At 45.4% G+C, this 25,718-nt stretch overlaps 1 protein-coding gene across 1 annotated transcript in view; it reads left to right on the top strand.

Annotated features, from left to right (window-relative positions):
* Nucleotides 1-10,321, top strand: part of NRGN (neurogranin) — a 35,358-nt gene extending 25,037 nt beyond the window's left edge. The window contains exon 3 of the mRNA XM_056860695.1: nucleotides 10,102-10,321. The gene's annotated coding sequence lies outside the window, so the exon portion shown is untranslated. The remainder of the gene's footprint in view (nucleotides 1-10,101) is intronic.
* Nucleotides 10,322-25,718: the final 15,397 nt, after the last annotated feature.

Raw genomic sequence — 25,718 nt, forward strand, 5'->3', positions numbered from 1 at the left:
TGGAAACCAATAGTAACCCCCCAAAGGAAGCAAAGGACCTGAATTTGAATTTAATTTCTTCCTTAGCAACACCACACTGAATGCCTCTCCTAAGCAGAGGCTATTTTTAAACCCATCGCCTGGCAGTAAAAGGTACCTACAATGGAGTAAATCAAAGCCGGATGTCGTGCAAGAAGCCCTGCGCTCTCGTGCGCACCAATGCATCATGTCACTGGTTGACATGCAGGATTCTCACACTAAGGGGCCTAAACACAATCATCAACTGCAAACAGAAGCTGGGATTCCGCATGCCCCTGTGGAATCCAGATCCAGGAATCCAGGTTCAGGATTCAGTTTGTAGGGCAGTGCGAAATGACCCATGTACCATAAGGAGTATCTTGAGTTGAGAAAGAACAGAAGAAGCAGCAGCAGCAACATTGGTTTTTATATGCCGACTTTCTCTACCACTTAAGGAAGAATCAAACTGGCTTACAATCACCTTCCCTTCCCCTCTCCACAGCAGACACCCTGTGAGGTAGGTGAGGCTGCGAGAGTGTGACTAGCCCAAGGTCACCCAGCTGGCTTTGTGTGTAGGAGTGGGAAAACAAATCCAGTTCACCAGATTCATGTGGAGGAATCAAACCCGGTTCTCCTGATCAGAGTCCACCATGCATGCATCAGCCCAAGTAACAGGGTTGCCAACCTCCCGGCAGGGCCTGGAAATCTCCAGGAATACAACTGATCTCTAGGCTACACAGATCAGTTCCCCTGGAGGAAATAGCAGCTTCTGAGGGTAGACTCTATTGTATTGCATCTCTGATGAGCTAGAGAAGGGTTTTGTCTCAGCAGTAGAGTATCTGCTTGGCCTGCAGGAGGTCCTACATTAAATCCCTGGCACCTACAGTTAAAAGGAACAGGCAGACTGTGACGTGAAAGAACTCTGCCTGAGACCCTGGAGAGCCCACTGCCAGTTTGAGTAGACAATACTAATCTTGATGGACCAGTGGTCTGATTCAGGCAGTAACATGTGTGTTCCTCCCCTCTGCAAAGCCCACCTTCCCCAGAACCCATCCCCTAATCTCCAGGACTTTCTCAAGCTGGGGCTGGCAATCCTGGGTGGAAGGCAGAATGCACAAAGTTTGCGGACAAAGCAATTTATTTTGCCATTCTGACCCATAATTCCCCACAACTTGGGTTGGAGGAGGGTGAGTGGGTTTATGTATGATCATCTGTGTGCCAAGGAACTGATGCCTGCCCAGAGACTTTTCCTATTCTGCAAACCAAACTCTCATGTAAAACAGATTCCGTTTTAACATTTCATGCAAAACACCCTTCTGCTACAAAAACAGACTCTCCATAGACATAAACAAAGATAAACAAGATGGAAACACCACAAGAATCCAGTAAGGTTTAACAAAGGAGTTCTTTTTTTAAAAAAAAGCAAATGCCAACTTAATGCTTGCCCTTTAAATTATTAGCCCTATTACATGATGTCATTAGAGGGCATAACAGCAATCACCCTATAGATATGGCTTCCTAGGAACCATTAGGATTCAATTCGGCAGGCTCTTACGGGACTAAAGGGATAAGACAACAAGCCAAATACCGGTTGATCAAACAGAGACAGATCTCAGAAGCTAAGCAGGGTCAGCCCTGGTCAGTGTTTGGATGGGTAACCTCCAAGGAATACCAGGATCGTGATGCGGAGGCAGGCAATGGCAAACCACCTCTGAATGTCTCTTGCCTTGAAAACCCCGCCGGGGTCGCCATAAGTCAGCTGTGACTTGACAGCATGCGCACACACAAAAGGGAAACATGTATTTTTCAGTGTCGGTCCGTATGACCAGAAACCTAGATGAATGAGGGTATGTGTTCACAAATGTACTGAAGCTGTTGCCCTGTTTACCAGAATGGTGAACATGTGTATCAGAAGGATCATACAAAGCGCGATAGGAGCCCCCAAATCATAACTGGAAAGGGCTATGGGTCAGAGATCTTTAGGTGGGTATTTGATTGTGGGTAGAGTTCACAGGCCTGATTTTACAGTTGTGGACGCTGATGTTGAAATTGCAATGTTCTACGCGTGAAACTGGATTTTTATTGGATTGCAAACCACCTTGAGGTGTATAAATTTTAAAACAAAATCAATGAAAATTGTGTCTGTAAGAAAAATCCTTTCCACCTGGGACATCTCTGCACACTGTAGGAAGGCCTCTGCATAGTTTGTGGAAACTAAACAATCTAAACCTTTGGGTTGGCAACCTCCAGGTGGTGGCTGGAGATCTCCTGGGATTACAACTGATCTCCAGGTGATAGAAAACAGTTCACTTGGAGCAAATAGCCACTTTAGAAAGTGGACTCTATGGAATTATACCCCAGTGAAGTCCCTCCTCTCCTCAGGCACCACCCCCACAATCTCCAGGTATTTTTCAACCCGGAGCTGGCAACCCTAGCAAGCCTGCAATACTGGAAGGGAGATTTTTGAAAACAGAGGAAGAAACACCTGTCTCGCGTGCACACAGCGCGGGGGAGAAACCCAGACAGACAGCTGAGAACAGAGGAAAGCTGTGAAAATCAAGCAGCATTTAAAAACAACAGGCTAATGAGAAGCGGTTCGAGGATGTTACAGAAAAGAGACATACTGAAAAGGAGACAGGTGTGAAGTAGCTTCGTCAATGTTGGGTGAATCTAGGCATGTTCTTTTGCAGAGTGAGAGATCAAAACTTGGGCACGGCTAAAGGGCATCTAAGGGGCCACTCCTTTATGTCAGATCTGATTATAAACATTTTCAGATATTTAAGGAGGGCCCAAATGGGCCCTGAATTTCTCTCTCTCCAAGCTGTCACGTAGACAAGATGATCCAGCCATGTGCCAGAGTCACCAAACCATATGCAAAGCCTTTATTTTTCTGTTGGCTTCATTTGCCCTTAAATGACAGAGGCACATCAACAGACCTTATCAACGACAAGACTATTTTTTGGCAGGAACAGAATAACAACAATTTTTTACACAATTGCTGATGCAACAGCCAGATTGAGCTGGAAAGAAGGTTCCTTTAGCACTCAGCCTCTGCTGCCCAAAAGGTACTGAGGCCAAGAACAGAATTTCTTTTTTTTTAATTTTTATTTTGTTTTATATAATATTTCAACACAATACAAAACACAAAAAACCCAATATAATACACATAACATAGCATAGATACTTTAAGCTACATTTCTTACAGCACATTCCTGAGATGTGCTGGCGGCCGGGACCAAAGGCCTTTGAAGGGTGGCGAAGGCTTGCGCCAGCACAAGGGCCCACAGTGGTGGCATCTGGGCTGCGCATGCTGGCATTTGTGGTCCCAGCACCGGCATGCAGGGCTGGAAGCCGGTCACCGGCCACTGCTGGGGAACTGCCAGGCCTGAACGCCAACAGAGCCTGCCGCTGGCGTCCAGATGCTGGCAAAGTCTGTGGCGGCGTCCTGGGAGGTGTTCCCGGGGCGTCATGGCGCTGACTGTTAGGTGGCCTCCTGAGCCGTTATGGCTCGGGAACGCCCCCTTTTCTTTTGCCGAGACACACCACCTTTTAGGTGGCATATCTCCCGTGCAACCTTATGAGGGTTGCACGGATTTTTGGCACCCAGCAGAGGTTTTGTCAGGGCCGAAACCTCCTCAGGAGGCAGCGTCGCTGCGTTGCCTCCTAAGCCCGGTCAGGAATGCTCTGTTAGACAAGACTTTACTTTGTCAATGAAGTGGGAAAGAAGATAATTTCTGTGCAAATATTTTAGCCCCTTTTGAAGCCCCCAGAATGATCACTGAACGGGGCATGTTGTGGTTCATGAGCTTTATGTATTGGTTTATACATTTCGGCAGAATGCAGCCCCCAGGGTCTCGCTCAGCTCTTTCCTTCCTCCAAAATGTTCTTTTTGCTAGCTCTGTGATCCAACCAATCAGGAATCACCTTGCCAGTATGGTGATGTCATGGCACCCCGTAGCCTATCCAATTCAACCATGTGACAATAAACACATAAGAAGCGCCCTACTGGATCAGACTAGGGGTCCATCTAGAACAGCATCCTGTCTTACGCAGTGGGCAACCAGTTACTCTGGAGGGCCAGCAACAGGACATAGAGGCCGAGGCCTTCCCCTGATGTTGCCTCACCGCACTGGTATTCAGAGGTTTACTGCCTCTGAACGGGGAGGTTCCTTTTAGTCACCATGGCTAGTAGCCACTGATAGACCTATCCATGAAGTTCCCCTTTTGTAGCCATCCATGCCTTTAATGATGATGTCACAGCAATTAAAGATACTTGTTTGGTGGAAGGGCCTTTTCCATGGCATCCCGTAGTGCCCTAAATTACTCTCAAGCACTCAATTAAGTAATTCAGGAGAGGTTAGAGATCAAACAGTTGTTTTGTTGGCCAATAAAACAGCAGAGCGCGCGTGGTCAATGCCTTTCTAAGCGTCAGACATTTTCCACCCCGAACAAAGCAATACATCATGTTTTATAGTCTTTAGAACAGACAGCAATAATTACAATTACGTAGAATATTAGAGCCAATACAAACTAGATTCGTATACAGAACAATTAACATATCCTATGGAGTGGCCTGAAGGCGTTGACTTAGCTTGGCCATATGATCCTAATACAGAAACGAAACCTAACATTCTTGGCGGACAGTTCTGATCTCTTAAATCAAAGGTTTAGGTCTTGTTAGGGAGCCTGGCTGTACCAGGAGAGAGAGAGAGAGAGAGAATGATCTCACTAGCACTTGACTAGAAATGGTTCTGGGTCAGGCTGACCCAGGTCTCACACTAGTGAATCTCTGAACCAAAGATTCATACTTTACCCATCATGCAAAATGCCTTTACATACCGGTATGTGTGTAGAATATATGTGTCTGATGCTAAGCTCTTATATATGAGCAGGGCATCTTATATTAACTTGTGAATATGCATACATGTGAAAGAATATATGTTTTCCCCATATATGAAGTTTATAGGCACTTCAATCCCCACAATTATGCAACAACCTCCCCAGGGAAGTGCGCCTGGACCTTTCATTGTTGATCGTCGGGAGGCAGTTGAAGACAGTTTTATTTAAAACTGCATTTGATTGGTTTAGCTTTTATTATTGACCTTCCTAGCTGGACTTTTTAAAATGTGACTTTTTATGGGTTTTATAATTACTGTTTTTATTGTGTTTTTTATAATGTGTTATTTATATTGTAAGACACCTTGAGTCCCACAAGGGAGAGAGAGGGCTATTAAATGTTTTAAGTAAATAATCTCTGCTGGGAGCCAAAAATCCGTGCAACCCTCATAAGGTTTTCTTCAAATACTGGATTTTCTCAGGTCCAAGCAATAGCCGTTTGTTTGGGAAAATGCATTTAAAACCCCAGCAGAAATAATAATTTCTGACAAAACATGTGTATTTGTTAGGGTTGCCGACTGCCAGGTAGTAGCAGGAGATCTCCTGCTAATTCAACTGATCTCCAGCCGATAGAGATCAGATCACCTGGAGAAAATGGCCGCTTTGGCAATTGAATTCTATGGCATTAAAGCCCCTCCCCTCCCCAAACCCTGCCTTCTTTAGGCTCCGCCCCCAAAATCTCCCACCGGTTGCGAAGAGGGACCTGGCAACCCTGGTATTTGTGGACTGGTGGTGGTGGAAAGAGTCATCAAGCTAAGGCTGGCTTATGGTGACCCCATAGGGTTTTCAAGGCAAGAGACATTCAGAGGTCTTTTACCATTGCCTGCCTCCGTGTGGGCTGAGAGAGTTCTGAGAGAGCTGTGACTGGCCCAAAATCACCCAACAGGGCTTCATTTGGAGGATTGGGCAATTGGACCCGGTTCTCCAGATTAGAGTCTGCCGCTCTTAACTACTACACCACACTGGCTCTCTAAATGTGCACTAAATTGGGGAAAGTGCTCCAAGCGCCAAAAGTAATCATGCAACAAAGGCCTTTTATGCAGGGACGTTTTCCGGTGGTCACCTCCACCAACTGCTTGCTCTCCCCGCATGTTTTGCCCGCATTTTCCAGGTTCTGGCTAAAACAGCACCTGGAGAACACTGGAAAAACATGCAGGGAGAATGGGCGGAAAAGGCATGCATAATCAAAAGGAAGCCTCGAAGCAGTCGGCGGGGGTGACCGTGGGGAAATCTCTCTGCACAAAAGGCCAAAAAGTATCATCCAGGAGGCCCAACAATTTTGCTGGTAAATTGTCTTCTCTCCCGTGGTTTCTTTTTACTGGGCAATGGCTGTGCACATTCTAGGGAGGGGGTTTCCTTCCAAGGATGTATTAGTATATTTTCCATATTGGATTATTTTTATTCATTTTCTGGTGTGCATTAGGAACACCCTGAATAAGAATACTCTAATAATGCAAATAATTGCTGTAGAAGAGAGAACTGGCACTTAAAATGTTAGCTTGTTCCCCTGTTGTTTGACGGCCAGCTTTGTAGGTGCTGTCGACCAGCGTAACACCATCAGGCATCCATGAGGGATGATTCACACTCCCTTGAGGATGATGAGAAAGCTCCCTTGTCAGGCTGCACAGGGCTTTACGTGGTAGCAGCGATGTGAAAAACAAGAGCCCCCCGTGACACAAAACACAAGAGAGGAGAGGAGTTATCAGCAACCATCTGGCAGAAAATAGCAGGAACCAGAGTCCCTCGACGCCCACACACCCTCTGCAATCGCTGTTTTTAAATCAGAAAGAAAGCCGGTCTTCTCCTACACTTCCTCCTCCAAACACAGACGGCGAGTTCTGAATGCTTTCCCCCAAGCTTCCTGCGGGTCCCACCTCTTTCCTGCCGCTCTCCTAACCCCACCGTTCCTTCCAGACAACAGACAGAACACCGACTTCCTTTCCCCCAGAGGTTGAGCACAGCCAGTCCGGCCTTAAGAGAGAATGGCACCTGCCCATGATGCAGAGCATTCCTGACTGTTCAACGTGAGACAGACGTTAGGGCTGTAACGCTGGCAGCTCATCCCTCAGGAGTCAAATCCAGCTGGAGGGCTGCCAGATCCTGTGCGACTTTACTCAAAAGTAAGTCCCACTGAATTCAGTAGACTTCACTGCCAAACACAGCACCTTCAATCTGTTGTGTGGGGACTGAAAGCCAGTGTGCTGTAGCAGTTAGAGAGAGAGAGAGAGAGACTAGGACCTGGGAGAACCTAGTTCGAATCCCCACTCTGCCACGGAAGCTTGCCAGAGAACCAGTCGCCTTCTCTCAGCTAACCTACCTCAAGGAATAGAAAGTCTTCAAATTGTTGAAGACTTTCTATACCTTGGCTCCATCGTCAACCAAAAGGGAGACTGCGGCCAAGAAATCAGAAGGAGATCGAGACTGGGAAGGGCAGCCATGAAGGAGCTAGAAAAGATTCTGAGGTGTAAGGATGTGTCACTGGCCACCAAGATTAGGTTAACTCATGCCATCGTATTCCCTCTTACTATGTATGGGTGTGAAAGCTGGACATTGAAGAAAGCTGATAGGAAGGAAGTAGATTCCTTTGAAATGGGGTGTTGGAGAAGAGTATTACGGATACCGTCGACTGCCAAAAAAACAAATCAGTGGGTTATGGATCAAATCAAGCCTGAACTGACCTTAGAAGGTAAAATGACTAAACTGAGGCTATTGTATTTTGGTCACATTATGAGAAGACAACAGTCACTAGAAAAGACAATCATGCTAGGAAAAGTTGAGGGCAGCAGGAAAAGAGGGAGACCCAACAAGAGATGGATTGACTCTATGAAGGAAGCCACAGCCCTCAGTTTGCAAGATCTGAGCAAGGCTGTCAAAGATAGGTCATTTTGGAGGGCATTGATTCATATGGTTACCATGAGACTGAAGCGACTTGTTGACGGCACTTAACACACAACCTACATCACATGGTTGTTGTTATGAGGATCAAATGAAGGGGGAATGGTGTTTGAACCCTCGGGTTCGAATCCCCACTCTGCCATGGAAGCTTGCTGGACCACTTCATGTTTCTCAGCCTCACTAACTTCACAAGATGATCATTGTGAAGATAAAGCTGTGGCTGCTCAAGAATCCTTCCTTTTTGGTGGAATGAGTAGTGGTGTTGAGCTTACTCCATGGTAAATGCAGGGAGCTGGAGGTATGCCTTTTGTCATCAGTGATGCGATGGCACCATCCCGTAAGCACCCTTGATGTTCATTCTAATTCAACCACAACCCAAGAAGGACTCCAAAGTGCAATGGCCCTGCTGCCTGGGAAAGATAGGATTTTCTCAGTCACACCACAGTGTCCAGATTGCAGGGGACACAGAATTCCACCCCCAAAATGGCATTCCTTTAAGGAAGAACATTAGATCCTGTGGAACAGTTGTGCATTTGTTGTACTATACTAAACTAGTAGAAAAGAGCAAGAGTCCAGTAGCACCTTAAAGACTAACAAAAATATTTTCTGGCAGGGTATGAGCTTTTGTGTATACTAAACTAGTGGCTTGCGGTGGGGACGGGGACGGACGGACACGACCTTGCATATTTAAAGGAGTGGACCCAGCCATCCTCCAACATCAATGATGATGAAGAAGGTTTCATTATTGATTGGAGATATTATCAATGTACTGTTTATACAGCTATCCCTATAAAGCTATTTATTGTTATATTTGTAATTTTAAAATGATTTATGAATCCTAAGATTTTAAAGCTTTATTGTTTATAATATAATGTTGTAAATTTTCTTTTTATCTTATGTATGTTGTGCTCAAGATCTTTGGCCAGATGAGCTTGAAATAAAAGGAAAGGATACATTCAAAGGGTCAGTTTCTCATTCTAGAATCCTTTCTTCACTCTAATTAGGGGAGATTATCTCCGGCTGTGGTCTTCCGCTTAGAAACACACTACTGCGCCATTAATATTGCAAGAATCCTGCTGCTTTCCCTATAAAATACAAATTTGTAGCCAGGAGGGGAAAGATATTATGCCAAAGATTGCAAATTGTTTGCACCTATATGAATTTTGCAGTGCCCACTGTGAAGGTGTTTTAAGTAAGGGGGAACAAGGGAGTCTGCTTGTTACCTACTAGCGAAGATCACGGGGAGATTGGACTGAAATGCGAGAGGAGGTTGGCCATAAATGATGCACACTGATACAAGAAGTGTGAAGGGATTGCATTTCTTGAATACAGACATATCATTATCCACAGTTAAGAGATCTGTGGGTGGCATCTGCATGCGGAGCCCGCAGTTTCATCAAGGGAGGGGCACAAATCCTTGCATCAGGTGTTGACATTGTGGATGAAAATAGATATGGCTGGCTTCAAGGGCTAGCGAGGCAAGACACGTGAACATATGAAGCTGCTTCATGTCCAATCTGATCCTTAGTCCACCTAGCTCTGAGCAGCAGCTGCTCTCCAGCCTCAGGTCATAAAGGTTTTTTGAACACATGAAGAACACATGAAGCTGCCTTATACTGAATCAGACCCTTGGTCCATCAATGTCCGTATTGTCTACTCAGACGGGCAGTGGCTCTCCAGGGTCTCAGGTAGAGGTCTTTCACATCACCTACTTGCCTCGTCCCTTTAACTGGAGAGGCCAGGGATTGAACCTGAGACCTTCTGCATGCCAAGCAAATGCTCTACCTCTGGGCCAAAGCCCCTTCCAATACCTGCTGCCTCCTTTAACCATAGATGCAGGGGATTAAATTGAAGACCAATCTTGTCAGGTCTCAGACGCTAAGCAGGGTCAGCGCTGGTTAGTACTTGGATGGGAGACCACCAAGGAAGTCCGGGGTTGCTATTCAGAGGCAAGCAATGGCAAATTGCCTCTGAACATTTCTTGCCTTGAAACCCCTATGTAAGTGGGCAGCAACTTGATGACACTTTCTGCCAGCATGTGCCAAGCATTTGCTCTGCCATGAAGCTATGGCCCCTCCTCTAGCTCTCAGGCCTTGATACCAACAGGGGCCTTTTGAGAAGCCCAACCAGACATGCTACCAGGAAATCTGTGGTTTTCTATTTTCAGATGGAACAAGAAGTTCAGGGCTGCATGTCATTCTACTCTGTCTCTACTGGGTTTCCTTTTTCTTTTCTGGGGTGTGTGTGGACGAGCACCGTACTGAGAGCAGTCAGCACAGGACAAGTTTAACCGGGCCTCTCTTCTTCCCGCAGTGTCTACGAAGAAACGGATGAAACAGCAGCATCCAGCCAGGTTTCTGATTGGTCCTCTGAACAGCACCTTCCAGCTTCCAGAAGAGCAATCACCAGCCTAGCCCGTCTGATCACAGAAGAGACACGGCGCTCTGCAGCTTTCTCCCCGGACTGCCTTTGATTCCAGAACCGTCATTACCGTCCCGTCCATTCGAAACATGATGCCGATGCTCCCCTCTATGCCCTTATCAAGCAGACCTTGAATCCCTCCTTTGCGCTCGGTCTCTGCCCTTCCTCTGCACATACCAGTTCCTCAGCTCCGAGATCATATATTGTATTGTGCACATCACTGTATAAACATCTAATGCACATGCATTTATGTGCAGAACTGATAGCCCAGCCTGTGTTTCTTGACTTTCCGTGCCCACTTTGATCTTACTTCTTCGATTCCCCCTCACCAGCCTTGTAGGTTACCTTTTGCATTGCTCATTCTTTGCTGCCTTTTTGACAACTGGCCAGCAGAAACTGGAGACAGATAATAGAGTTGGGAATAGTAAGACAGATGTACCGGTGCACTTAGCTTTCACCCCCTGTAATCTCTGCAAAGACAGACATAATATTCTTAGCAATGGTCACAGCAGGCTCTGCACCTGGGGTATGATCCTAACTCCTTCACTTGCATACACATGTGCATGTGTTTTGTGAGTGATTAATGAATGGTGGATCCCATCTCACTCTTTTCTCTCCTCTTGTGCTTCAACCGGGCTATGTATTTTTAAAGGCATATGCATATCTATACACATGTATGTTTATCCTGTACATTACCAACATCTTTAAAAACAGTGAGTAGCAAGTAGGTTCTGGGGATTTGCAGGGAAGGTACGGTGGTGATGTCACAGGTACTAACCAATAGGTACCCACCACAGCTTCCTTGTGCCTGATGCATTGTAAATTTCTAGAGACATTTCTAGAGCTTGTTCAAAGACATATATGAAACTTTTCAGTGCAGATACGTTCAAATCATTTCTGCCACAATTAACACGATCTGCCTGTCTTCATTCCAGATTGTACTGGCTTTTGGAAACACTACAACCTTGAAATTTTTTGCATTAATTTTAACCATCACCACTTATAACCAGATGTAACATTTTAATTGTGATAGCAATGGTTTGAAAGCATCTTCCAGGCTGTCCTGGAGCAACCTCTTTGGGGGAAAAACAATTCTGCACATTTCCAGTGTGCCAGAAACGGAGTGGATGACATGGGTGGCTATTGATTACCACCCATGATATCACCAATTGAACTGCCCTATTCATCCCCAGAATAGTTATGCAACTGGTTTTAAAGGGTTTTCAGTTTTATTTTGATAAGGTGAAGGATAAACACACACATATACATGTATTTGGTTTGTTGAAATGTATATAGCAGGCAGCGTTCCTGAAGCACAGGCCGGGAAAGAGCAAGAGTGAGTGTTGATCCTGCCCCATTTGTTTGTCAGAGGAAGAAGTGGGATGAGTAAGTGTATTGCAACACTCCAATGCCACCTTCAACCCTCTAAACACAAAAAACCCCTCTATTGTCTCTTTCCAACCAGAACAGGAATACACCACCCCTTCCTTCATTGCAACTTGGCATTCCATAGAGTCTTTGCTTGCATGCTGCATGCTTGTTTGTTCCTTTGCGTTCCACGGCTTCAGAAAATTCCTTTAAAGACTTTGTGCAGCCAACCTCCTTTCCTTCACCCAGTCTCCTCCTTTAACATTCCCATTCATCAGTAAATTCAAGGTTGAGATATTAATTCTATCAACGTCCTCAGTTGTTTTCATGGTGTGGTGAGTGCTTTTGCTATGAGCTTAACATTAGCAATAGAACAGGGTCCTTGATTCACAAGTTCTTTAGGCTGGTGGGCCCATGGGGAGCCCACAGTTTCTAAGATTCCCCCATCAGCATTTGAAGTCATCATTGATAGGATATCCAATTTGCCTCCAAACCTATGCTCTACAAATTGTCCATTATAGCCCTTAGTTTTGGAAACCATGGTGTAGAGTCCTGTTTTTATTTTCCCCATCACCCCTCCCTCCCCAAACCCTGCATTCGTCATTACAGTTGAAATACTGATTGTGTGCTCTTTGTAGATGGGAGTTCTAAAAAAAGTCTAGGCTCCCTGATACACCGGCCACTGAAAAAGAAGAGGCTCCCTGACACACTGGCCACTGAAAAAGAAGAGGCTCCCTGACACCGGCCACTGAAAAAGAAGAGGCTCCCTGACACTCCGGCCACTGAAAAAGAAGAGGCTCCCTGACACTCCGGCCACTGAAAAAGAATAGGCTCCCTGACACACCAGCCACTGAAAAAAGAAGCCACATGCAGCCAGGGCTTCATCTGCCCATCTGTTCCCTTCATGCCACCACCCACTTGTCCCTCTCATCAGTTGAAGGTAAGATTCCAGTATTTCCCCAGAGCAGAGAGGAGAACAGAGTAGGTGATGGAGAAGAGGGGGGGAAACAACAACCAGTGGCTGTGTTTTTGTTTATAGCTGTTAGAGGCAGGACAGCAACCAAACTGGAGAGACAAATGCCGAGAAACCAGGGATCTCTAAGAAAGATTTCTAAAGAAAACAACATGCAGGGACTTTCCTTGTCCATTCAGCGACCTTCCAATCATGCCCCGTTCCTTCCTCCGGCTTGCAAACACCCCATGCTCTTTACCCAGTCCTTGTGCACACCTTTAACAGTCGGCAGGAGTTAGTGCAATCGTCTTTCGAAATATCCTTTCGGTTTTGCATGTGATTTCTTCTACCAAGATGGAATGTGAATAAAGGAATGTTGATCTGAAACCTTGGAGCAGTTTGGATCTTTCTGCACCTTGCAGGGGTTTCTGTCACAGGAAAATCCAGAGAGGAGCTCTGTGAATTCAGCAATTGTGCTTTTTCAAGGATAGAAACTGGCACAGGTGCAAAATCCAATAGTTCAGACACCATATCAGCTTTCAGGGCCTTCTCGCCTATGAGGCTTTGATCGTTCCTGCACAGAGTGTCACTTATTCATTAAAAACACTGCTGCCCTGCTTTTCCAGAGAGTTCAAAGTGGTTCACAAAAATAAGTAAAATATACACATTATTGCAGAGTAATTCATTAAACTGGAATATTTAAGAAGGTGGGAACGCCAGACATCTAGCAGTATATTAACTCCTATTAAAAATGGCAGTGGTAACATTGGCACATTAAAACATCAAGGAAAGGCGAATCAGCTAAAGCAGTATTAGAATTATACAAGCTTAGGGCAAAACCACAACACACAATTATACTCGACCAAAGAGAACAGAAGGGGGGGGGAGCCTTTGCCTGATGCCTGAACACCAGCAAAGACGATGCCGGGTAAGCCTGCTGGGGAACAGAATAGTCTATAAAAGTGGCACCTCTACTCAAAAGGCCCTGCGCCTAGCCATCACACACCTTGCCTCCAATGATGGGATACCCAGCTATTTGTTAAAAGGTAAAGGTCCCAGGTGCAAGCACCAGGTCATTCCTGACCCATGGGGTGATGTCACATCCCAACATTTACTAGGCAGACTTTGTTTATGGGGTGGTTTGCCAGTGCCTTCCCCAGGCATCTTCCCTTTACCCCCAGCAAGCTGGGTACTCACTTTACCGACCTCAGAAGGATGGAAGGCTGAGTCAACCTTGAGCCGGCTACCTGAAACCAACTTCCGTCGGGATCGAACGCAGGTCATGAGCACAGCTTGGACTGCGGTACTGCAGCTTACCACTCTGCGCCACGGGGCTATTTGTTATGCAGACAAAAAAACCTTCGCTGACCAGAATGCTCCGAACTGGAGGTTATTGTGCAAACCACAGCTTAAACAAACCAGTTTACCATGGTTCTGAATGCTGCTCTAGCATTAGTGCCTCGAGCACAGGTAACAGGACACAATGTTCAAGCAGGAATCTCTGGTTTGTTCACATGAGTTTGCACTAATCATGGTTTGTTGCAAGGTCTGACTCTCATGATTGCTTAGAAGTGGGGGTGCAGGGAGCATCTTCCCATTCAGGCAAAAGTTGCCACCCAGCCCAGCAAGCAGGTAGGAATGGGAGCAGATTTCACGTGCATTGCTAAAACAGAATTTTACAAGCAGGTGTACAGACTGACTGCATATGCAGGGGTTAGGAAATAATGAATAAAGCATCAGAGAACTGATCTTATGTACAACAACTTCGCAGGCAGATTGGGGACACCAGATAAAGGGTTGCCTAAAACTGATGTGGCGTGTTGTCTCCACAGGAAACATTCGCACTGCAACGAAACAGAGCACATACGCACACCAAACCCAGAAACAGTCTCTATATAAACTCAGACAAGAAAGTTTTGCAGTTGTGATTTGGTGGTGCTAGCAGATGCAGGCCTGGAGGATAACTTGTCCAAGAGGTGGCTTTCCGACTTGCTGTCTCTTCTCTCCAAGGAACCTTCCGAGATCCCTGGGGCTGTGGCATCCTCCCTTTAAACCGAGGGGAGGGGGGAGATAATGAATGAGAATTAGCATCAGATAGCATAAATTCATTTAGCTTCATAGACTTTTCAGAAGTAGATCCAATTTTGTATCAAGTGCCAAGGGTCTGGCATTTTTAAATAGCCCTTTATGTAGCAACACCTGGAATCTTGCTGCCTTTGCTAGCAGCACTCAGACACCATCTGCTGTTCAGCAACCCATTATTCACACCTGTAATCAGCAGGTGAACTTCTAGACCTCCGCTGTGGCAGGTCCCCTAGAGCAGAACTGACTGCCTCCAGGTGAGAGTTAGATTGGATTCGCCTGCCATAATTTTCCTCTGCAAATATTCATGCTGAATATGCCTTTTAAAAATATTCGCCATCCATTTGAGATCAATATTTGACATCCAATATCACTTGCCTTTACTGTTTGGTGGTATTTGATTGATGACATTCAATGGAATTTAGTATTGGCTGAATAACAGTGAATGAGATTTGACATTTGATACTTCCCAATATCAAGAGATTCCAAACCCAAAATGTACAAACTATAATAACAGGAAAAACGTCAAATACAAAGTTCAAATTTTAATCTGGCCTTTCACATTTTAATGGCAAAACTGGAAACTTGTGATGAATTTTGAATTGTTACCATCTTTCATTTTTTGCTGCATTCCCGATAACCATTTTGTCTCTCCCTTTCCAATAACTGTCGTTGCAAAAGAGACACACTGGCATTGAAACTGATAATTTTGATTATAGGACAATAAGCTGCTGAACAAACTCATTCAGTCAAAGAAATCAATCTGAGTAAAATTGCTAGCTTTTTTTAAAAAAAACCTGAGCCTACTCCTGTGCATTTATCAGCAGCCTGACAGGCAGCAATAAAACAGGTGAAATCACTTGTTTAATGTCTGTAGGAGATACATATCATTTGTTCTCTATGATGGAGAGAGCATTTTTATGAAGGCAGTAGCCATCCCAAATAGGCAAAAAGTAAGTGGGGAAGAGGCACCGGCTGATACATGGAATGTTGATCAAATTTAATAACTGGTCGCCGTTCACCTGAATTCACCCTTCACCATTTCCAGCAATGGGTTAATGGTTACAAAGCATATAAGAGAAAGCAGAACTGAAGTTTGTGCAGCAGAATTTATGCCCTGGCTACTTGAGGAATAAGTTCACCACTGAGGCTTGTTATTTTAGAAAATAAATAGAAGTTCTTTAATGCAACAAAATTCACAGTGGGTAGCCGTGTTAGTCTGTCTGCAGTAGTAGAAAAGAGCAAGAGTCCAGTAGCACCTTAAAGACTAACAAAAATATATATTTTTGTTAGTCTTTAAGGTGCTACTGGACTCTTGCTCTTTTCTACTACTTTAATGCAACAGAACTCCATACTTGACGGGAAATATAGGGCAAAGGTTTCTAGCTATCTGTCGGAGTTAGGATGGATAGAGATTGTAGAAACCATGTCTAGCCCTCAAGAGAGACAGAGAGAGAGAGAGAGATGGAAGGAAGGAAGTCCTCTAAACAGCGTCTTTGTGACAAAGGGACAGTAGCAGAGGCACAGGAAATGTCCTATCTATCCTTACTGCCTCTACTGCCCTCCTCTGAAGTCATGATATCCGTGCTAGCGTTATGTGACATCGTGCAGTCCATTCCTTCCAGAAACGATCACCTGGCTGGATCAAACCAAAGATCCATCGATTTCAGCATCCTGCTCCCAACAGTGGCTAGCCAAATGCCTTTGGGAAGCTTACAGGCAGGCATAAAAGCAACACCTCCTCCTCCTTTATGGTTTGTTCCCAGCACCTGACGTTCACTGGCATGCTGCCTCTGAACATGGAGGCTCGCCACTAATAACTGTCCGTGAATTTGCCTAATTCCCTTTTAAAGCCATCTAAACTAGCAGCCATAAACACATCTTTAGGCAGTGAAGTCTATATATTAATCATTTGTACGCTAGGAAATTAATTACCCTGGTGGGTTTTTGACAGTGTATGGAGCTGTCCACAATAAGAATCCGTGTGGGATTCAACACACATTATGTGTTGTAAATTGAACTAGATGAATTATTATTTGTTTAATTTTATATTCCACCCTGAAAAGTCATAAAGGATAAGAAAGCTTTTTAAAAAAACAAACAAAAATATCCTTTAGGGTAAAATTGATTAGACCAGAAAGCAGTTTGCATTTGGTTAGTCAATTCCACATTTCCTAACTTCACAAGAGGTTAGAGAAATCAGCCACATTTAGGAAAGAGGATTTCCCCTCTCCATGAACCCAGTTTTCTCATTGCACTTGTATAATTTTCAAGTTACCTGCTAGATTAGGATTTATAGCATGACAGCTGTAAAATGGAAATAATTTCCATTGCTCGACAGAAATTATCTTCTGCGTCACCTGTCAAAATGCCATTAGTGGGGTTTTTTGTTTTGTTTTGCTTCTAACTTTTGGCTGTCGGCTTCCAACCTGCTCCCCTTTGGGAACAACCTGTAAGGAATCAGTTAACAAGAATACTTTGCAAAATCTTTATACCTGAAAAACAGTAGGAGCAAGGTAAACTTTAGACAACAGCCCTGACCTTATATCATTCCCGCTGTATATGGATTGTGTATTTTTCTTCTGTTTCTGCTGCTTTCGGCTGCGTAAGAAATAGATTACAATTGCACCAAGCAGTAGAAGTGCTAAGAGGACCCCGATAACGGCTCCGGCAATCGTTCCAGCTTGTGCAAAGCCTTCAAAACACAAAGAGAGACCCCCCCTTAGCAGATTTCAAGATCTGACAGTGATATGGAAAAGTCACAGAACCAGCTGTTTCCCCCCTACCATCTGTTGCCGGCACTCACATAAGGCAGAAAGCAGCATGGCCCACTGCCCATCCCGTGGACGGTTCTTCCTGGGACTTTGCTTCCTGTTTTTCTCAAACAAAACCAAGCACTTCATGGCCAAAGGGGCCTAACTGCGCATTGGTTTTTATATGCCGACTTTCTCTACCTTTTAAGAAGAACCAAACCAGCTTACTCTTCACAACAGGCACGTAGTGAGGCAGGTGGGCCTGAGAGATTTCACAGAGAACTGTGACTAGCCCAAGGTACGGTTGCCAACCTCCAGGTACTAGCTGGAGATCTCCTGCTATTACAACTTATCTCCAGCCGACAGAGATTAATTCACCTGGAGAAAATGGCTGCTTTGGCCATTGGACTCTATGGCATTGAAGTCCCTCCCCTCCCCAAACCCCGCTCTCCTCAAGCTCCACCCCCAAAACCTCCCACCGGTAGCAAAGAGGGAGCTGGCAACCCTAGCCCAAAGTCACCCAGCTGGCTTCATGTGGAGGAGTGGGGAAACCAACCCAGTTCACCAGACAAGAGTCCGCCACTCTTAACCACTACACCACACTGGCTCTTACGTTTTCCCCTTGAGATCCAAAACGTGTTTCAAATCCAAGCTGCAGGCCCAATTCAGACTGGAACCACGGTGTGCGAGAAGAAGGGGCTTCAGCCCCCCCCCCATCCTGTTTTCCAACCTGAAATAGCCCTAGAGGTACTATTTGATGCACTGGGGTACACCAAGATTTCCTAAGCAAAAGGCTCTGCTCAGTAGAGTTGCCTGGTCCCTCTTCACCAACGGCGGGAGGTTTTTGGGGCAGAGCCTGAGGAGGGTGGGGTTTGGGGAGGGGAAGGACTTCAACGCCATAGTCCAGTTGCCAAAGCGGCCCTTTTCTCCAGGTGAACCGATCTCTACCGACTGGAGATCAGTTGTAATAGCCGGAGATCTCCAGCTGTTACCTGGAGGTTGCCAACCCTACTTCGCAGGCATGTTGAGTCGGCCTGCTTCCATCCCTAGTGGAACTTTCATTCTCTTTCTTTCTCTGGTGATTTTGTACCAAAGGAGTTGTGCACCTCAATTCGTTTGGTCTGCTGGCAAAAGGTAAGATCCTCAACCCCAGGCACACCACAATCCTGAGAAGAGGCTTTCGGGAACTTATGTGAAGCCCCCTTCCCACTCCATTTCCCACCCCACTGTGTGTCTAAAAGTGCAGGAGTGCCCTCAGCCCAAGTATAAAAAGGCAGCATACGGTAAAAACGATAACCTCCTCCCAAAAATCATGCAGTTCTGAGAGGCAGAAATTATAGCTATGCACAAGACATGTATCCATGTTTTTAGCAGGTCAGGATAATGATAAAGCTCTAAATGCCCACCCTAAAAATTAGGATGGATATTCCAAGCATCCTACACAATAATGGTTCAAAATTGTATTTTTGGTGGCAGGGAGTACCACAGGTCAAACTATTTTTTAACACCTCCATTGGTCAATTTTATTGGATGCCCTCAAATTTATTCTTACACAATAATTATGTAAAGGGTTTTTTTTTCCACACAGAGGGTGTTATACCCTTATTTTTGTGGTTGTTCTTTACTTTTACCACTTCTACTAGATCCTGCTTTTTAAATGCTCCCCGCCACTCTACCAATATAGATGCTTTAAGAACCACACATCACACCATATGTTTCTTCCCAACAGCTCTGCTTTTATAAACCACTCATTTTCAAAAATGTATTTTGAACACGCTGCAAAATTTCTACTCTCTCCCCTTCCCTGTGCATATTCTTCCAAAATCAGAGAGAAATAATAATAGATTTCAGAGATGCAAACTTCAGACTTCTAATTAGTTCTGAATATTAAACCTCCGTGTTTAATTCAGTTTACTCTGGAATTAGTGGATTATGGCCCATTCGTTTCTATAATTCTAGAAACACTGACCTGTACTGTTAACTGTTCCCCTACAGTTGTTCCCATTGAGAAGCTAAGCATGGTTGGCCCTGATTAGTACTTTGATGGGAGGCCACCAAGGAAGTCTTGGGTTGCTATGCAGAGGCAGGCAAGGGCAAACCACTTCTGTTTGTCTCTTGCCTTGAAAACCCTACAGGGTTGCCATAAATCGACTGCGACTTGACAGCACTTTCCAACACCACTTGCCATGGATAAGGATGTTGAATTCATTCTACTTGCATGGGTGTCCCCCCCCCCCAAGTTGGTACCCTCCCCCCTTGGCAAGGGACAACAGGAGGGAAACATCATTATGACTTCTGAATTTACAAAAATAAGAACATGCTTACATGAGAACCAGCATCTGTAGCACTCTGTGCATGCTCTTAAGCACTGGGCTCAGGCCTCACCTACATACAATCATCAGCTTCTGAACACAGAGTCTATGTACATCGGACGTGCACAGATCTGTCTCCTGCTTTGCACCTGATCATGGGGGGGGGGGTTGTTGTTCATGCACGTGCACTTCCTACATGCAAAGACTTTGTGCTCATGCACAGGTGGGGATGGCGCCAGAATGCATGTGTCTCCCCCCCTCATGTGTGTTGATTTCAATGCACACAATATATGTAGAGGGCTAAACTAGATTTAAACTAGACTAAAAGTATCCACCCTACTCTCTTAGCCTAACCTACTTTGCAGGGTTGTTGTGAGTATAAAGCAGAGTACGGGAGAAGCATGTATTCTGCCATTGCGGTGTAATGGTTAAGTTGTCAGACTAGGACCTGGGAAACCCATGTTAAGATCCCCACTGGAGCCATGGAAGGTTGCTGGGCGACCTTGGGCCAGCCACACACTCTCAGCCCTGACCCTGGCTAGTATTTGGATGGGAGACCTCCAAGGAATACCAGGGTCGTGACGCGGAGGCGGGCAATGGCAAACCACCACTGTGACTTGATGGCAAAAAAAATGTATTCTGCAATGTATTCAGAAGAAAGATGGGATGAAAAACATATCATACATACATGGATGTATGAGAAAGATACACAAACAAGAAGCAGAGGGATCTTGTTAGGGACTCGAGTGAAGTTGTTCGCTTCAGGATAAGATCTCCATTTACTTCCTTGCATTTAAATGTATTCTTCCACCAGGCGATTCTTTCACCCTGTTCCCCGAGACTCTCTGAAAGCCTTGAAAGAAAATGTTCAGAATATTTTTGACCTGAATTTTCTAATGTCTTAATTAATCCGCCATCCTCCTACGACCATCGTCCCATCCCTTCCCCCAGCCTGGGTGTTTTCTCCTTCCCACGTGTACAGATGCCATCCGATTTCTCCCTGCAGTCAACCGTTTAGCCATGATGGGGAGCCAGCTAATGAGGGAGCTGCCCACAGAAGGAGCTCATTCAATGAGAGGCTCCGACCTGAGTGGGAGACGAGGCGGAAAAACGGGATGCGAGTAGTCGAGGCGGCTGAGGATGCCAGAACATCCTGCAAGTCGCTTAATGGCGGTCAGGTGACAGAGACGGATTGGGCAGGGGTTCGTGCCAGGCATCTCCTTGGCAATAGACCGTTTCAGCCAGAGAACACCAGCTTTTAAAACAGGAGACCCTAAATCTCCTCAAACTCTGACAGGAAGTCAAATTGTGGGGTTTTTATCCTCCCCCCTTCCTGTGGTGGGAACTGGTCATGGTTAACAATCTCTTTCAGAAACACTCCACAGGACCCAGAGATTAAATTTGTCAGTGAGAACGGTATTGAAATAAGCTTTGGAAAGAAGAAAAAGAAGAAAAAGAAGAAGAAGAAGAAGAAGAAGAAGAAGAAGAAGAAGAAGAAAAAGAAGAAGAAGAAGAAGAAGAAGAAGAAGAAGAAGGAGGAGGAGGAGGAGGAGGAGGAGGAGGAGGAGGAGGAGTTGGTTTTTATATGCAGACTTTCTCTACCACTTAAGGGAGACTCAAGCCGGCTTACTATCACCTTCCCTTCCCCTCCCCACAACAGACACCTTGTGAGGTAGGTGAGGCTGAGAGAGTGTGACTAGCCCAAGGTCACCCAGCTGGCTTTGTGTGCAGGAGTGGGGAAACAAATCCAGTTCACTAGATTAGCCTCCGCCGCTCATGTGAAGGAGTGGGGAATCAAACCCGGTTCTCCAGATCAGAGTCCACCGCTCCAAACCACCACTCTTAACCACGACACCGCCAGAGATGAAATGTAAGCAGTCAAAAAGCATTCTTAATCTTGAGGACATGGTGGCCCACAGGGCAAGCCCCCCCCCCTCCCCCATTATTTAAGACCACCGGAGGCCTGTTTCAGTGGAGCAGCTTTGGCTATATGTTGTCGTGGTGCTACTAAATGAGGTGATGTAACCCCTTCCACAACTGGAGCAACGGCAGCCTAGTACTATTCCCGGATCACCATCCCTGCCCTGCCCCATTTGGGGCCCTGTAGGCTCAACTCTGGCTGCCTTAGGGCCGCACTAGATGCAAAGGTGTCCTCGTGGCCACCACAAGGATGCCACCACCGTTTTAAAGTCATTTTAAAAATGCCAGAAGGGTCCAATCCTGATCAGGCCCATCGCATGGTGCTCATCTCCCACCTCCCCGTGCACCTTTTCAAGTGCCGAAACAGCTGTGCACCTTTTCAAGTGCACCTTTTCAAGTGCCGAAACGGCCATTTTGCACTTGATAAGATGCAGTGTGTGTGTGTGTGTGTGGGGGGGAGAACAAGAGCACCTCAGACCCTATTTATTGTTTATGACAACAATGACGTTTGTGCATCCTGCTGAGGGCCCAGAAGCCTCTGGGATTCCCCGCACAGGCAACCGGACGTGGTGCAATAAACAGGTTGCCAACCTCCAGGTACTAGCTGGAGATCTCCAGCTATTACAGCTGATCTCCAGCCGATAGAGATCAGATCACCTGGAGAAAATGGCCACTTTGGCAACTGGACTCTATGGCATTGAAGTCCCCGCCCCAAATCCCACCTTCCTCAGGCTCCACCCCAAAAACCTCCCGCCGGTGGCAAAGAGGCAACCCTAGCAATAAATGCACAGCTACCACATTGATCCCATCATGCCAAAAAGCCTTAAAAGGCATCCCCAAAGGACTGTTTGGGATCAGGATTCAGCCAGGATTCAGCCAGGATCGAACACATGCGTTTCGCCTAATGTGCGTTCGATCCTGGCTAAAACAGGGATGAAAGGAGGATCAAGCGACCAGGCGTTTTCGCCCCTGGTGTCAGAGATTTAGTCCAGGGATGAACAGGGAACAAAGGATCTAGTCAGCAGTGATTGGTACAAACAGAAACACCCGCAGAGAAAGTCCCTGGATCAAAAGTACACTGTGACAGCAAACATGGTTGTAGCCTGATTCTGCAGCTGCCTATGGAGGACCCCTTAATACAGATTAGCTATACTTTTAACAAAGATACTAACAAGCAGAGTGGTTAATGGGTGTGTGTGTGGGGGGGTTGTTTTATTACAATGAACACTTAGGCATGAGATGAGGATACTTGCACGAAAGTGTTTGCAAAGGGTGCTTCAGGCAATTGACAGAATGAAACCTTTTTTGTAGGTGGTGTGCATGTGGTATGTTTGAATGTCCCCGCCAATGGAAAAATAGCATTCCAGGGAGAGTAGACCCACTTTCCCTAGGGTTGCCAACCTCCAGGTATTAGCTGGAGATCTGCTATTACAACTGATCTCCAGCCGATAGAGGTCAGTTCACCTGGAGAAAACTGCTGCTTTGGCCATTGGACTCTATGGCACTGAAGCCCTTCCCCTCTCCAAACCCTGCCCTCCTCAGGCTCTGCCCCAAAAACGTCCCGCCAGTAACAAAGAGGGACCTGGCAACCCTAGCTTTCCCCCTTTCATGCTTTTTTTGTATTTTCAGAAAGGTGTCTTTCCCCACCATGGGGGAATCCTTCATATATGAAATCCTTGCCCTGGGGAGGGGCTGTGGCTCAGTGGTAGAGCCTCTGCTTGGCATGCAGAAGGTCCCAAGTTCAATCCCCAGCATCTCCAGTTCAAGGGACTAGGCGAGTAGGTGATGTAAAGACCTCTGCTGCCTGAGACCCTGGAGAGCCGCTGCCAGTCTGAGTAGACAATAATGACTTTGATGGACCAGGGGTCTGATTCAGTATAAGGCAGCTTCCATGTGTGTTCATGTGTGCACCCATCCTTTCACACGGCTGCATCCTGAAATGGTACACTCCGGGAAAAGCTGTACTGCACATCTGCGGAGCGTATAAACTATTCTGAGCTTGGGAATCAGGGAATGAAGTCCAGATTTATTTTTAAAATTTACTATTTTACTATTTATTACCATTTTACTAATTAATTAAACTGTTTATTACTATTACAAAGTCTCCAAGGCAGGGAATTAAGGTTAATTCATAAAGAATACGAGGGCATGATTTTGTACATGTCATCTGAGATTTCACATATTCTTGATTATGCCTAAGAATGGCTACAGGAAGGGTTGGTGGGGTCTCTTTTGGATGCCGCTGATTATTAATCAGTCATCCAATCACTTCGCAAGCATGCCAAAATTGGGACAAAAAAGTTACATATTGGCCACGAGGTGGCACCAGTGTCTCATCAGTATATCTAATTCTCAACATGGCCCAGAAGACTGGGACCATGAATATACAAGACAGACCTTTGTACAAACCTGAGAAAAGCCCCAGGTTTGTTAAAAAAAAAAATCCGAAAATTATTATTATATTATTATTAACAACAGCGACATAAATTGGGGGATTTAAAACCCCCAAAATAATAGAGTCAGTGTCTTTAGGTTTGAAGAAATGAATGCTCTCAGTAGTCACTGCTAGGCAACCACAACTGTATTGCCAGCCTTCAAGCCTTGGCTTCTGTCATTAAAGGGAGGGGGAGGGGGCAGGACCCTTTCCAGGGCTGTTGGGGATGCATTAGGACCAGGCAACCACCGGGCAACTTACTATCAGTCAACTTGCATGACATCCAGGCCAAGCTGCTTGCTACTGTTCAACAGAAGCCACCTGACGAACGCCAGTGTTGTGTAGTGGTTAGAGTTTCAGATTTGAATTGCCACCCTGCCATGGTTTGCTTTGGGAAAACAGCAGAGGAAAGTTTTCTCCACCCAAGCACTGCAGACTTGCTCTGCAATGCTGTAATTTTTGTGCAAGATATCATTTTGTGGACAGGCTTCATCTGACATCTGGAGTTGGGCTAGAGGATTCCACCTCTCAAGATGGCGGCGGCAGCATGTTGAACGCTCCTCTCTGTCTATTTTGAGGTTTTATCTACTTTTTTTTTTTAATGGACATAGTGTTTAAAGGGAGCACAGTTAAAGTCAACAGAGTGTGCCAGCCAAGGTTTGGAAGATAAGTTTTGACATCTGAAGCTGTATTTCGGTGGGGAGATAAGATTGCCTTGCAGTCAAGGACCTACTCCCTCGGCTGGTATCCTTAACTATTGTCGGTTGGTTTCATGTTGGGCTTCCCGAAGAATATTCGTGTGTGGTTTTAAAATGAAATCTTATAAGAGAGTGAGAGAGGAGGAGGAGGATCCTTCTCCATCCATGTCGAAGCAACTCAAAATTGATGATTTTTACTCACCTCAAATTCCCATATCGAACCTATTTACGGTGCTGGAGGAGTTGGATGATTGTTTGGAAGCCTAACCTACATCAACTTTGTATTACTCCACACTTGAGGACGCAGCTGGCTCTATGGAAGTTAATAAGAGCCAAGCAGAGCACCTTGAGGAGTGTGAAACAGTGAAGTGTGGGTGTGGGCTCCTTAGATTTTTGCAGCTGATTGCTACTACAGTGGAGCTTATTTTCAAAAGACCTCAGACACTACAGCATAAAGTGGACATTATATTATTTTGTGACGGGTTCCACCCCCTGAGTTGCTGCTATTTTAGCCCCCAAGACTCTTATTTTTTTCCAGATAACTCCCAGAAATATGAAATCTGCCTTCCTAAGCACTACATTACCCCTTCTTCCTGATGAGCATATTGGGATTGCTGTCCAGTACTTTGTTACACTTGAAGAACCCCTTCAACGGAGGGCATTTATGCTCGCCAGGCTTAATGCCCTTCCTTCAGAGGTACTAAATGGTAGATTTAAAAATATTCCCTTCGAGAAAAGAATATGTGTATGTGGCTTGAGTCAATATGGCACGCTACAGCATATAATCATAAATTGTCATCTGCCCAATGGCCCCCGTAAGAAAATAATTTTACCCTTGATTGATAAAATGAAATCTAGCCAAGAATCCTCTGTATGCCAGTTTTTATTGAATGATTCTATTCCTGAAGTCACTTGAAAGGTGGCGGAATTTCTGTGGAAGTTGTCAAAACTAGGACCAAAGTTTAACCTGTATTAAAAACTGAAAATGAA

This window comes from Euleptes europaea, chromosome 14, assembly GCF_029931775.1.
Source record: "Euleptes europaea isolate rEulEur1 chromosome 14, rEulEur1.hap1, whole genome shotgun sequence".
In the NCBI taxonomy this organism is placed as follows: Eukaryota; Metazoa; Chordata; class Lepidosauria; order Squamata; family Sphaerodactylidae; genus Euleptes; species Euleptes europaea.